General features: G+C 42.4%; 1 protein-coding gene and 1 pseudogene across 5 annotated transcripts in view; both read left to right on the forward strand.

Moving 5' to 3' along the window:
• Window positions 1-14,237, forward strand: part of Efhc2 (EF-hand domain containing 2) — a 261,879-nt gene that overhangs the window by 211,694 nt on the left and 35,948 nt on the right. The window lies entirely within an intron of this gene.
• LOC147824324 (endothelial transcription factor GATA-2 pseudogene) lies at window positions 2,616-9,749 on the forward strand (annotated as a pseudogene).

The following is a 14,237-nucleotide window of genomic DNA, read 5'->3' on the forward strand; positions in this document are numbered from 1 at the left end:
TTAAGGATTTTTGCATCTATGTTCATTAGTGAGATTGGCCTATAGTTCTCTTTTTCAGTTGGGTCTTTCTCTGCTTTGGGGATCAAGGTGATGCTTGCTTCCAGGAATGAATTTGGGAGTATTGCTTCCTTTTCAATTTCATTGAAGAGTTTAAACAGTAGTGGCAGCAGTTCTTCTCTAAATGTCTCGTAGAATTCAGCAGTGAAGCCATCAGGGCCTCGGCTTTTCTTAGTTGATAAGTTTGTAATTTCATTTTCAATTTCATTGGTTGATATTGGGTTGTTCAGAATTTTTAGGTCTTCTTCGTTCAACTTTGGTAATTCATATGTATCTAGGAATCTGTCCGTTTCTTCTGTGTTGTCCATCTTATTGGCATATAGGTTCTAGAAGTAGTTCTTGATGGTCCTCTGGATTTCTTCTGGGTCTGTTGTAATTTCACCCTTTTCACTCCTAATTGCATGGATTTGGGCCTTTTCTTTCCTTTTTCTGACAAGGTTGGCTAAAGGTTTGTCAATTTTGTTGATTCTTTCGAAGAACCAACTCTTGGCTTCATTGATTTTTTTTTTGCATTGTTCTCTTAGTCTCCATTGCATTGATTTCTCCTCTGATCATTATAATTTCCTCCCTTGTATGAGCTTTGGGGTTGTCCTGCTCTTCTTTTCTAGAAGCTTGAGGTTCAGCATCAGGTTGTTTAATTGGGCTCGCTCTGTTTTCCTAATATGAGTATTCACTGCTATGAATTTCCCTCATAAGACTGCTTTCATTGTGTCCCATAGATTCTGATATGTTGTTATTGTCATTGTCATTTAATTTAAGGAACTGTCTGATTTCTTCTTTAATTTCCTCTGTGACCCATTGGTTATGCAGAAGTGTGTTGTTCAATTTCCACGTGTTTATGAAATTTTTCGAGTTTCTTTTGCTATGGATCTCCAATTTCATCGCACTATGGTTTAATATACAAGGGATAACTTCAATTCCTTTGCACTTACTTAAACATGTTCTATGTGTGAGTATGTGGTCTATTTTTGAGAATGACCCATGAGCAGCTGAGGAAGAATGTATATTTTTATTTTGTGGGGTGGAAGACTCTGTAAAATCTGTTAAGTACATTTGTTCAAGAGTTCGATTGAGCTCTAGTATTTCATTACTTATTTTTTGTCTAGTTGATCTATCTACTTGCGACAGTGGGTTGTTTAGGTCCCCCACTACAATTGTATTATTGCATATATGACTTTTCATGTTCGTTAGTGTTTGTTTTATATACTTGGGTGCACTAGTGTTTGGTGCATAGATATTTATGATTGTCATCTCTTCCTGTTGGATTGTTCCCTTTCCAAGGATGTAGTGTCCTTCTTCATCTCTCTTAATCAGTGTTGGTTTGAAATCTACTTGATCTGCAAAGAGGATAGCTACTCCTGCTTTTTTTCGGGTTCCTGTCACATGGAGTATTGTTTTCCACCCTTTAACTTTCAGTCTATGAGTTTCCTTTTGAATTAAGTGTGTTTCTTGTATGCAGCATATTGTTGGATTTTGCTTCTTGACCCATTCTGCCAGTCTATTTCTTTTGATTGGTGAATTGAGACCATTAACATTGATGGTTCTAACTGAAACGTATTGACTTGTCATTGCCATGACTTTTTCTTTTTGTTGGGTTGTCCCCCTTTACATTTAATTTGTTGTCCTGCCAGATGGGTTCATTCTGCTTTGCTTCCTGGGGTTGTGATCCTCAATGTCTGTTCCTAGGATATTGTGTAAAAGTCTTTGGAGTGCTGGTTTGGTATTCACAAAGTTCCTAAGGTGCTCTTTGTCATGAAAGTATCTTATTCCTCCATCCATTTTGAAAGATAGTTTTGCAGGGTCCATCAATCTGGGTTGGAGGCTGTTTTCTTTTAGGGCTTGGAATATGTCACTCCAAGCTCTTCTTGCCTTGATGGTTTGTGTTGAGAAGTCTGCTTTGATTCTGATGGGCTTTCCTTTGTATGTGATTTGTTTCTTTTCTCTGACTGCTTGGAGAACTTTGTTCTTCTGTTGAGTATCTGGAATCTTAACAATTATATGCCTATGTGTAGATTTTTTTTGATCAAGGCTAGCTGGAGTCCTATATGCCTCACTTATGTGTATGTCAAGCTCTTTTCCCCTGCTTGGGAAGTTTTCTGCCATTATTTCTGTGAAGAGATTTTTTTATGTCATCTGCACTCTCTCCTCTTTCTTCATTGAGCCCAATCAGTCTTATGTTATTCTTCTTTGTATCATCTAGCAGATGCTGGATTGATTTCTCATGTTCCCTTATAATTTTGAAGCAATTTTTCTTTTCCTGGTCACTAATTGCAATCTTATCTTCTATATCTGAAATTCTGTCCTCACATTGGCTCATTCTGCTGTGTAGACTTTCAGTGGAGTTTTTCATGTCCTGGACAGCTATTTGCATCTGTTTTATGGATTCCATTTGTTCCTTATGTTTGGATTCCATCATGTTCCTGAGCTCCTCTCTAGATTTATTAATCATGTCTTGCACTAGGGGCACAATTTCTCCTGTTATCTGAGAAATTATTTCTGATTTCATTTTTTGCAGATCCCCTTTTGTTGCCAGTTCAGTGGGTCCAGGTGGTTGAGTATCAGAGTGTTCCGTTTCATTTCCCTTTGAGGTTGCTGTAGGTGATCAGGAAGTCTGGTTTTGAGACTTATTTACTTGTTTTCTCATTTCGACTGGGGCGGGGGGCTGTTAGCGCCTGCACGGATTACCTCCTCTGAGCTGGGAGAGGTGGGACAGGGGCCGGGAGCAGCGCTAGGGATGGTGGCCCAAAAGCCCTTTCCTGTGGGCTGGGAGCAGTGGTAGGGATGGTGGCCAGGAATCCCCTTCCTCTGGTCCAGGAGCAGTGGGATGGTGGCTCAGAAGCCCCTACCTCTGGGCCGGGAGCAGTGGGAGGGATGGTGGCCTGGAAGCCCCTTCTGGGCCAGGAGCAGCAGGACAAAGCGTGGCCCAATAGCCCTTTCCTCTGGGCTGGGAGCAGCGGGAGGGATGGTAACCAGGAAGCCCCTTCCTCTGGACCAGGAGCCCTGGGACGGCGGCTGAGAAGCGCCTACCTCTGGGCTGGGAGTGGCGGGACTCAGTACCCTGGTCTGGTGGTCTGATGTCCTCTGCATCTTTGTAGTGTGGAACCAGGTGGCTGCCTGTCTGCATCGGGGTGATTTGGTATCTTCCGTGTGTCTCGGGACCTCGGTAGGGCGTGTACAGACCTGCCTGTGTGCAGCGGGCTTATTCAGGGTGTTCCATGCGACTGGGGACCTCGGTAGGGCATGGGCAGACCTGCCTGTCTGCATCGGGGTGATATAGAAATGTTTTTAAATCTTTAGAAAGATAGAAAATACAGTTTCTTTAGTAAATTTATCAAAGTAGCGCATTACTTTAAAAAATTTATCTAATACATGAGAAAAAAATTAACCCAAATGGCACATGTTTAAAAATTGGATGAGCCGGGAATTTAGCTCAGTGGTTCCACCTTCTGCCTCGCAAGCGCAAGGTCTGGAGTTCCAATTCCTGCTACCAAAAAAAAAAAAAAATTGGAGCAGCGCTGAACATGAAAACATGTTTCATATGCAGGCATGCTTATACATGTAAATTCAAAGCTAAAGCATTTCAAAGAAGTAAATGATACTGTTAAAATAATTTAAAAGGCAAATGACATGGTTTATACCAGTGATGAAATTACCAAAATTTAGAAAGAGATAGTAGAGAAAAAGGGCTAAATTTCTCATTTCATCTGAGAGTAAATTCATATTTCATCTTTATCTTTGATAATTAGGTAAATATAGCCTTATCTGTCTACTAATATATTCATTTTTTGTGGTACTAGGTGTTGAACTCAGGGCCTTTGCACTAAGCTACATCCTGAGCCTTTTGAAATTTTGAGACAGGGTCTCAATAAATCACTAAATTGCTTATGCTAGGCTTGAAATTGTGATCCTCCTGCCTCAGCCTCCCAGAGTGCTAGAATTACAGGCATGTGCCACCATGCCCAGTGGGTTTATAATATTTCAAGGCAATTTCAGGTTAACTCATTCAATTCTAGAACCTAAAAACAAAAGTATAGTCATTATCATAAAAGACAAGTAGCAGTAGATAGTAATGACAACAGTACATGAAAAATTGAACCTGAAAACAAGATGATAGGGTAGGGGGAGGTATTCTAGGAGAGGTCTTGACGATAAATATAAACTCTCTGATTCCCCCCTGGAACCATCATGACACATTCTACCTGCTCTAGGTTTATAGGTGGTCACCTTTCTTCTATCTTTCCATTTTATTCCTTGAGTTCTCATTTTGTATAGTGTCTCTTTCCCAAAGTACTTGGGACTCGAAGTGTTTCAAATTTTGCAGTTTTTTGAATTTTGGAGTATTTGCATAGACTTTACCTCTTGAACATCCGTAACCCAAAACCAAAAATCCAAAATCTTCTGAAAGCCAAAACTTTTTTCCCCCGTTACTAGGAATTATATCTTGAGCCTTGCATATGCTAGGTAGGCACTGTACCACTGAGCTATTTGTCTAGCCCTTTTAAAATTTTTATTTTGAGACAGAGGCTCAGTGAATTTTTCAGGATGGCCTTGAGCTTGTGATCTTACTGCCTGACCTTCCTGAGATTACAGGTGTATGCCACCATGACTGGTTTGAAATTCAAAACTTTTGGAATGCTGAAATGATACTTGAAACGTTTTCGATTTCAGAGCATTTTGGATTTTGAGTTTTCTGATTAGGGATCCTTAACCTTGCCGTTATATTCTTCTTGAGACCTCTTTTTATTCTGCTTCTCGTTAATTGACCTGGAATTCTAGGGAGGGTCCGACAACTGCCAAACACCACTGCTGTGGATCCTTGCTGCCGTAAGGGTGCTGTGGGAAACTGGTTCTGCCAGGGTGATGGACACCACTGGAAGAAAGTCAAGGGCTGAGTTTGCAGTTGCTTTAAGTTGGAAGAGATGTGAGCATGACTATATGCTGAACAGAAAGCACCAGTAGGGAACAAGAAATTAAGGACACAGATGATAGACTTTTCACCTGATAGGTTAGCTCTGGATAGAAGCAGTTAAGGATGGAGTCAAGACCCAGTTATGCTTTTTCCTTTTCCCCATAATGCATGTTTCAAACTTTATTACTCTTAAGCTGTTAGCCCCGTCATTTTCCTCCCATTCTGAGGAGAAGACCTCATTTTCCAATAAACAGAGAATGTAGAGATCCTGAGTTGCAAACCTCCAACATACCTATGCACCCACAGCATTGCATTCCACCTTTTCCATCTCACCAGGAAAGGTGTCCCTCTGACTGTGATGGCTTTATCCCCCAGATGCTCAACAAGGGACTTGGGACCCTTCCTAGGCTGAACACATTCAGCTCTATTTATGCATCTCAGCTCTTAGCTCTTGCCCCATTCCCTCTATTCAGTTGTGGGCCCATCTTATTTCTTAAATAAACCAAAGAGATGTTCAAGTTTAGTAGTTATCATTATTAATGAAATGATACATCATTTTACCCACTGAGTTAGCAAACACTTTGAAAATTGATAATATTCATGGCTGTGAGCTCACTAGTTCCTGAAAAGCAACTTAGCCCTGTGTATCAAGATCCTTCAACGTTTTCCTTTGTTTTGACCCACTAATTGTACTTTTGAATCACGATCTGAAGGGAATAAATATAAATACAGGCAAATATTCATGCATATAGTTACTCGTTATGATGTTATTTATTTAAAAAGTTGAGAGAAAACAATGGAATATCTAATACAACATATTTGGTTGAGCATTTTGTTTTCAGAAGAATATGTGATAACATGGCAATGTATTAAGTTAAAAAAGCAGATTATGAACAGGAGTCAGCAGGTGGCGCCAGCGCGGCTGGTCAATGCCCAGTGGCTAGAGCGGGGGCGGGCCCAAGGCCGAGGCGCGGGCCTCCTCTGCCCCTGCCCCAAGGTGCTCCCTGCTCTGCCCGCGCCTCCTCGCCTCCCTGGCGCTGCGTGCGGTCGCCACCGTCCCGTCCAGACCCCGAGTCACCGCCGCAGCCCATGGAGGTGGCGCCAGAGCAGCCTCGCTGGATGGCGCACGCCACGGTGCTGAACGCGCAACACCCCGACTCCCACCACCCAGGCCTGGCGTATAACTATATGGAGCCAGCGCAGCTCCTGCCTCCGGACGAGGTGGATGTCTTCTTCAACCACCTGGACTCGCAGGGCAACCCCTACTACGCCAACCCGGCCCACGTGCGTTTGCGCGTTTCCTACAGCCCCGCGCATGCCCGTCTGACAGGAGGGCAGATGTGCCAGCCGCACTTGTTGCATAGTCCTGACCTACCCTGCCTAGACGGGGGAAAGGCCGCCCTCTCGGCTGCTGCAGCGCACCACCACAACCTCTGAACCGTGAGCCCCTTCTCTAAGACAACGCTGCACCCCTCAGCTGCTGGGGGCCCTGGAGGGCCTCTCTCCGTATACCCCGGGGCTGTAGGTGGCAGTGGAGGAGGCAGCGCGAGCTCAGTAGCCTCCCTCACCCCCTCAGCAGCCCACTCTGGTTCTCTTCGGCTTTCCACCCACACCACCCAAAGAAGTGTCCCCCGACTCCAGTACCACGGGGGCCGCCCCCCCCGGCCTCCTCTTCTGCTGGGGGTAGTGCAGCCCGGGGAGAGGACAAGGACGGTATCAAGTACCAAGTGTCACTGTCTGAGAGCATGAGGCTGGAAGGTGGCAGTCCCCTGCGCCCAGGCCTGGCCTCCATGGGCACTCAGCCTGCCACCCACCAGCACATCCCCACCTATCCCTCCTATGTGCCCGCTGCCGCCCACGACTATGGCAGGGGACTCTTCCACCCAGGGGGCTTCCTGGGTGGCCCAGCCTACAGCTTCACCCTGAAACAGCGCAGCAAGACTCCTGGTCAGAAGAAGGTCAAGAGTGTGTCAACTGTGGGGCCACGGCCACCCCTCTGTGGGGTCGGGACGGCACTGGCCACTATCTGTGCAATGCCTGTGGCCTCTACCACAAGATGAACGGGCAGAACCAGCCGCTTGATCAAGCCCAAATGGAGGCTGTGGGCAGCCAGGAGAGCGGGCACCTGCTGTGTGAATTGTCAGATGACAACCACCACCTTATGGCGCCGCAACGCCAACGGGGACCCGGTCTGCATCGCCTGTGGCCTCTACTACAAGCTGCACAATGTTGCCAGGTCCCTGACCATGAAGAAGGAAGGCATCCAGACCCGGAACAGGAAGATGTCTAACAAGTCCACGAAGAGCAAGAAAGGGGCTGAGTGCTTCGAGGAGCTGTCCAAGTGCATACAGGAGAAGTCATCACCCTTCAGCGTGGCCGCCCTGGCCGGACACATGGCCCCTGTGGGCCACCTCCCACCTTTCAGCTACTCAGGGCACATCCTGCCCACGCCGACACCCATCCATCCGTCCTCCAGCCTCTCCTTTGGCCACTCCCACCCGTCCAGCATGGTGACTAGGGGACTAGGGACAGCATCCTGCTGCACAGACACATAGATGTCCGGGAGGGAGGTGCTCCCAGGACTGGTGGACCATGCCCTGCGTGGCCACCCTTCCCCGGAGACTGACGCCACTCCTGCCAGCCCGGCCAGAGCCACCTCCACCTCCTCCACGGCTCTGAAGCACAGCAGCAGCAAGAGCAGCGGTGTCAGCCTGCCGGCCTTTAACTATGAATATTCTCAACCTGGCCAGAGGCCGCCCCGACCCCATCCCCTGCCCAGGTGGAGTCCCTTCATGGACAATTATCTGCAGAGCAAACAAGGACAACTTCATGGCGAGAAATGGGAGGAGTAAGGGAAAAGACAAATACAACCATTTTTTGAAGGAAAAAGAAGTAGGCAAAGATAATTTATTTTGCTCTTGTTTCTAACAGACTCAGAGACTGGGAGGTCTGGGCTGTCCCACACTATCTGGGTTCTTCCTTGGGCCCATTGCCACACGACCTGTCCGCTTGGCTTGCAGGGCTCTTCGGGGCAGGTCTGCAGGCACGTCCCCCACACCCCCTCCACTGCCTTCCCTCTGTGAAACCACTCAGCTCCAGGCTGGGCCAAGCCAAGGCTGGAGAGGCCACGGCTAGCTGGGGCCAGTGAGCCGCTGTGCCCTGGCGGCCTGGGCCCGGAGGGCAGAGACAATCACGGGCCGTCCTGCGCAGATTCCCAGGCCAGGGCTGGGTCACAGGAAGGAAACAACATTTTCTTGAAAGGGGAAACATCTCCCAGATCGCTCCCTGGACTTTGAGGCCAAAGCAGTGTGACCTGTATGCCCCCCTAATGGGCCAAAGCCAGAGCCCAAATTCTCTGCCAGGAGGACCCCTGTACATAAACATCCTTTTGCTGCTCCCCCTCGACTCCTTCTCTCCCACTCTGAGACAAACAAGAAAATACTCAAAACAAAACAAAACTATATAAGCTTCACTTGTTGATGAGTTGGTTATTTTTATTTTTAAACTCTTCCTGGGTCCAGTTAATTGTCTGTTGCCACAGAAGCCCTACTATGGAAAAGAATAAATCCAGTAAACTAAAAAAACAAAAAAAAGCAGATTACAAAATATGCTTACAACCATTGAGAAAATAATGACAAAAACCTCCGTGTAGCAAGCAGACTGCAAAGAAGTGTACCAGAGAAGTTTTAATTGCTTATTTTTGGGTGATAGAGTGTGTATGGTTTTTCTGTTTTGTTTTGGTGCTGGGCGCAGAACCCAGGGCCTCAGGCATGCTAAACTCTCTTTTCTTTTTTATCTTGCTTTTATATATATTATCCAAATTCTCTATAACTGAAAGTGTGTTACTTTTACAATGAAGCCAATACATTTTAAAGTGTGTGTGTAAAAAGAATGAAGATTCTGATTGTATTATTCATCATTGTTTGCCACAAATAAGTGTTGAGTTACTATGTTGGTCATAAGCACCGAGAGGGCAAAGGCCTAGTTTTGGATTCAGCCTGTTGTGTCATTAGTAAGTACCTGCCGGTTTATATGGAGTCATCCTCCATGTAGTGTAACACACCCGCGCCCACCCACAGCGGCGTGCCCCCCCCCCCTCGCTCCCTGCTCCCATTGCTGCTGAGCTCAGCATGGCCTTTTAGGCAGCTAATCAGAAACAGTTGAAAACAGAAAGGCAGCAAATGAGGTTTGCTTGCAGACAGGTGATCTCTGAACACAGGGTGGGTGTTACTGAAAAGGAAGGTGTTAGAAAATGAAGAACTTTGCTTGAAAATGAAATAAATATTTATCCCTTTTGCCCATATTGCCAAGTAGTCACCATCATCCAGATTTCTATTTGCTTTGTGGAAAAAAAGGTTGACATGAATTTAAAAACCAAAACAAACAAAAAAACACTAACACTTTAATTCATTTAAATGCAGATTGTACCAAATTGTAGAATCAAAGATGGCTATTTTATTTTATTCATTTATTTTTCCCATTAACTTTATTGGTACATTTTAGGTATAAAATACAGTTACATTCATCATTGGGATCTTGTACCATTACATGAGTCTCTTGGTTCTTATTTTTTCCCCTTCCCCTGCCCTCCCTTCAACCCCTCCACCCTTCCCTATTTGCAAAGACCTTGTTTCCATTTTTTTCCTCTTCTCATATTTTTTCCTTTCCCTTTTTTCGCTTTCCCTACCCCTCCCAATTCCCCTGCTCTTTTAGACCTTTTCTTCCTATTACACAGTATCAGTTACACATTTTTTAAATTACAATATTAAGATCTAGGAGACATTACCACAGATTTTACAGAATTTAAAAGGATATAGAAAGCATATTACAAAAATCTGTTTTGAAATAAATTTGACAACTTCTAAGAAGTAACTCAGAAGACAAATTAATGAAACTAACTCTGGAGGAAATATAAAATTTGAATAGCACCTATTAAAGAAAATATATTCCTAGCTTGAAAACCTACCTATATGACAACAGCAGGCTCATATACATTTTAACTGATAAATTATAACAATTAAAGCAGAAAAAAAAGGAACACTTCTCCCCTCATTTTAGGAACTCAACATTGTGCTAATCCTAAAACTGGATAAAGATAATAGAAGAAAAATGTATGAACATAGATAGAAATTTGTTTAACAAAACAAACTATTAGAAGTCAGATCTGGCAGGATGTAGAAAGTGGTTTTGTTGTAGGGATGGCAGTGTTGGTTCAGCATTGGAAGATCCACCCCCAAAAGTCATCATTTAAACAGAGGAAAGGAAAAAGCCATATGATCCTGTCAGTAGTTGGAGAAAAAGTATTGGACTAAATTCTACAGCTGTTCATGGTAAAAGCTATCAGGAGCCTAGAAGTAGAACAGAAACTTCTCAACAGATTAAAGATATGTACTCCATACTTCCAGTGAGAACGCCTTACATAAATGGAGAAGATACACTGCTTTCTCCTTAAGGTGGGGAACGAGGGCAGATATGCTTACTCTTTATCTGTCCATTAAACTTTGAAACCTAGTCCCCACCAAAATAGTCTGGCAATAAAATGACACAATTAGGATAGGATTGGCACGGCAGAAGCAAAATCTTCACATGTGGATGAAATGATCATCTACAGAGAAAATACTAAGAAATCTCTAGGAGCCCCTAGAACTTGTACTTGAATTTAGCAGGATTAGAAAACACAAGGTATATATAAAAATTCAGGTCTGTGTATACTTGCTATAAATGAAGAATTGGATATTGAAATTTAAAAGTTATGTAGGAGTACAAAGGACCTAGAAAAGTTAAAAACAAACACAAAAACAAAAACAGTGTTGTAAAACATTTAGTACCTAATTTTAAGACTTCTTCTAAAGCTACAGTAATCAAGGCAGTGTTGGTATAAGGAAAGACATATAGATCACTGGAATAAAACAGAGAATCTAGAAATAGAACCACACATATATGGTCCACTGAGTTTTGAAAGATTATTTAACATTAGCATTTTATAGAATATAAACTCAATTCAAGAGCCGAGGAAGAGATAGTGTTTTCAGCAAATGGCACTAGAACACCTGGTATCCGTATATAAAAAATGAACCTCAACCCTTTTTTTCCATACATGAAAATAACTTGAACGGATCTATGAACCTAAATAAGAAAGCCTAAAAGTATAAAACTTTAAGAAGAAATTATAAGGGAAAATATTTATGAATTCAGGGTAGGCAAGAACTACCTAGGATACAAAAAACATGATGTATAAAAGAAAAAAATTGATAAATGAGAGTCCATCAAAATTTAGAACTTTAAATGACATCATTAAAATGAAAAGTAGTCCTTAAACAGACCATATTTACAATGCATATAACCTATGACCAGAATATATAAAGAATTCTTAGAGCTCATTAATAGACAACCCAATTAAAATGTAGACGTAAGAAGATGATAAATAGCCAGTATAGCACAAGGAATGGTGTGCAAGTCTAGAATCAGAAAAATACTAATCAGTACAATAATAAGATTGAATTATACACTCATTAGGGAGATGAAGTTAAAAGTTTTAAAAGCCTTGTCATGACTTTTTCTTTTTGTTGGATTCTCCCCCTTTGTGTTTAATTTGTCACACCCAATGGGTTCATTCTGCTGGGTTTCCTGGGGTTGTGATCCTCATTGTCTTTTCCTAGGGTATTGTCTAAAATTTTTTGGAGTGCTGGTTTGGTATTCATGAAATTCTTGAGGTACTCTTTGTCATGAAAGTATCTTATTTCTCCATCCATTTTGAAAGATAGTTTTGCAGGGTACATCAATCTGGGTTGGAGGCTGTTTTCCTTTAGGGCTTGAAATACATCACTCCAAGCTCTTCTTGCCTTGAGGGTTTGCATTGAGAAGTCTGCTGTGATTCTGATGGGCTTTCCTTTGTATGTGATTTGTTTCTTTTCTCTTACTGCTTGTAGAATTTTGTTCTTCTGTTGGATTTCTGGAATCCTAACTATTGTATGCCTATGTGTAGATTTTTTTTGATCAAGGCTAGCTGGAGTCCTATATGCCTCACTTATCTGTATGTCAAGTTCTTTTCCACTCCTTGGGAAGTTTTCTGCCATCACTTCTGTGAAGAGTTTTTTTATGTCATCTGCACTCTCTCCTCTTTCTTCATTGACTCCAATCAGTCTTATGTTATTCTTCTCTGCATCATCTAGCAGCTGCTGGATTGATTTCTCGTGATTCCTTACAATTTTAAAGCAATTTTTCTTTTCCTGGTCACTAATTGGAATCTTATCTTCTATATGTGAAATTCTATCCTCACATTGGTTCATTCTGCTGCGCAGACTTTCAATGGAGTTTTTAATCTCTTGGAAATCTGTTTGTATCTGTTTTATGGATTCCATTTGTTTCCTATGTTGGGATTCCATCATGTTCCTCAGATCCTCTATTTTTTTTATCTGTGTCCTCTCTAGATTTATTAATCATGTCTTGCACCATGAGCAAAATCTTTGCTATTATCTGAGTAATTATTTCTGATTTCATTTTTCCCAGATCCTCTTTTGTTGCCAGTTCAGAGAGTGCAGGTGGTTGAGTATCAGATTATTCCATGTCGTTTCCCTTTGGGGTTGCTGTAGGTTATCTGGAAGTCTGTTTTTGAGGCTTGTTTATGTGTCTTCTCGTTTCCACGGGGGTGGGGTGCTTCTGGCACCCAAGTGGCTCACCTTCTCTGCCCTAGGATCTTGGGATGGCAGCGGGGGAGCTTCCTTCTGGGTGCTGGGACCGGCTCAGCTTCTTTGCCCAAGGAGCTTGGGATGGTGGTGGGGGAGCTTCCTTCCGTGTGCTGGACCAGCTGAGCTTCTCTGCCCTAGGAGCCTGGGATGGAGGTGGGGAGCTTCCTTCCAGGTGCTGGGACCCGCTGAGCTTCTCTCTAGATGGCTATTTTAAAGCACGTCTTAAATTATATCTCTATGAAGAATAGATTGTTAATAATGTACAGGAATTACTCCTAACTGCAGGAGAATATCTTTTTATTTGCCTATATTTTAACAGTCCTAAAGTTGAATGCAGCAAGATATAATGAATTTCAAACTAAATAAATTAAAATTACCACGTACATTCCACTACATGTCAAAACATGAAAAGCCATAGTATTTGATGTGGCATGAAGATGAGATCCGTAATAAAGAGAAAACAATAACCTGCTTACATTTATTTCAGTTTCTTTTCTTTTTTTTCTTTTCTTCTTTGCTACTGGGGATTGAACTCGAGACCTTGCGCTTGCGAGGCAGGTGGTGGAAAAACTGAGCTAAATTCCCAGGCCTACATTTATTTCAAATAAGAACACTGGGTCAGTGATTTTCAACGTAGAGGTACTTCTTTTTAGAAAATATCTCATAAAAATTAATTTACAAAGTAGATGAATTAGGCAGCAGCTATACTATCATAGATTCTTTAGTTTCAAAAGGATTTTATTTCAAAGTTCAGTGTGCTTGTTTGTCATTAAGAACTTGACAGAAATTAGAAGAATTTACAGCAAAGATGTTGGGTGCCATTACCAATTAAAAATGACCAAAATGAATGTAGCATATCGATTCATAGCAGAGAATGAAAGAGGGAATCTAGTTTGGTTTGTAAAATTTGAGTATTTGTGGAGCTTTTGTGTTCTGTCCAGTGTATAACGGAAGGCCCACCTTGAGCTTGTTACCTTACTCCTCAATATGACTATTTACAACAAGCAGACCATTTTCCTTTTACAGCCTACAGATAAATTCTAATATTTCAAAGGCATCAAAATCATTTGCCATTTCTCCAAGATAAACTCACTTAAAAGCGGTCACTCTTCCAGTTTAATACAACTTGAAATTATCTCCATTGTGAGATGATTAGAATAGTAAAAAATTGTTCTTATTGAATGTTTATAGTTCTAGGCACTATGCTAAATGCTTTACATATCTTGCTAACTTAACCCTTATTTTTCATCTATTCAGCAAATTATTATGCAAGACTTACTGTGTGCTATTTATTATCCAAGACTTACTGTGTGCTATTTATTGTGGATTCAGCAGTTAACAAAGCAGACAAGTAGCCTTGCCCTCTGTGGAACTTACATTCTAGTAAGGGTGGGGGAATGATGAAACCGATATGCAAAATGAGAAAATTATATATGCGGTTAAAGTATGATGCATGACAGTGAGAGAGAAATCAGGGAAGGGGTTAGAATTGTAATGGGAGTTAAAAAGTTAAAAGTTAAACTTTTAACAAGAGTAGTCAAGCAAGGCCCTGTGGAGATGCTGACATCTGATACATGAGAAGA

This window comes from Heterocephalus glaber, unplaced genomic scaffold, assembly GCF_053883595.1.
Source record: "Heterocephalus glaber isolate CG9 unplaced genomic scaffold, H.glaber_assembly_v1.0 deba00001547, whole genome shotgun sequence".
In the NCBI taxonomy this organism is placed as follows: domain Eukaryota; kingdom Metazoa; phylum Chordata; class Mammalia; order Rodentia; family Bathyergidae; genus Heterocephalus; species Heterocephalus glaber.